Source organism: Leuresthes tenuis, unplaced genomic scaffold (assembly GCF_036924035.1).
Source record: "Leuresthes tenuis unplaced genomic scaffold, fLeuTen1.0.hap1 SCAF_94, whole genome shotgun sequence".
Taxonomy (NCBI): Eukaryota; Metazoa; Chordata; class Actinopteri; order Atheriniformes; family Atherinopsidae; genus Leuresthes; species Leuresthes tenuis.
The window spans coordinates 151,317-152,087 of NW_027325448.1; the positions used below are offsets into that span (position 1 = coordinate 151,317).

Genomic DNA, 771 nt, shown 5'->3' on the forward strand with positions numbered 1-771 from the left:
ACCTTCTTGCAGCCGAACACTTCCGCTCCACCTTTTAGTTTTCTATGGGGCATTCACACCTTTTTTTTCACCGCATTTTATAAAAACACCACAGGAACACCGTATTGAGGCTTTGTTCTGACCGCTCATTCGGTGTCGCGTTTCTTTCAAGCAATTCTCCTGGTTAGCCCGCACTCGGCTCGCTCCCAGAACCGTGTTAAAGTCTACTTCGCATTCACTCTCTTTTCTCAGCAGACTAAAAGAAAGTTTCATCTTGGGCTCCCTGAAACTTCCATCCTGCACCGCTGTTTGCTTTTTCACAAGAGCAGAGGAGAGCGCACCGTTCCCAGGGGCACTACAGTACCGGGTCGATGCTTGGAGTGAACGGAGCAAGCTCCTTTTTCAACTCCTATTGATACAAATCCATTTAATATGTAGTCCTCGCATAGAGGACACATCAGACATTAAACTAATAAGAACAGATACTACACTTGATCTTAGCCAAAAGGCCGAGAAGCGATAACTGTCCACTGGTTCACGTCCGAGGGCCCTTCCTGGCACAATGCGCACTTGTAGCGGTGTTCTTTTTATGGCCATAGTGTCACTTTGCACCTCGGCCCACCCGCTGCACTGAGCACTCTTAAGCCCTTTTAAATGGTATAACTTTACACTACCGCACGCTCCAGCGAGCACCATTCAAGCAACAACTTTGCACTCCAGCTTCGAACATTGGCACAGTCGCAACAAGTAAGGCGACTCTACTCAGAGAAGTCACTCTGCACAGTAACAAGA

General features: G+C 47.9%; 1 non-coding gene across 1 annotated transcript; it reads right to left on the minus strand.

The window, feature by feature from the left end:
- Positions 1–309: 309 nt before the first annotated feature.
- LOC140286446 (U2 spliceosomal RNA) lies at positions 310–500 on the minus strand. Its single transcript, XR_011911253.1, has one exon. It is a non-coding gene; the product is annotated as a U2 spliceosomal RNA (small nuclear RNA).
- Between the last annotated feature and the right edge of the window lie 271 nt (positions 501–771).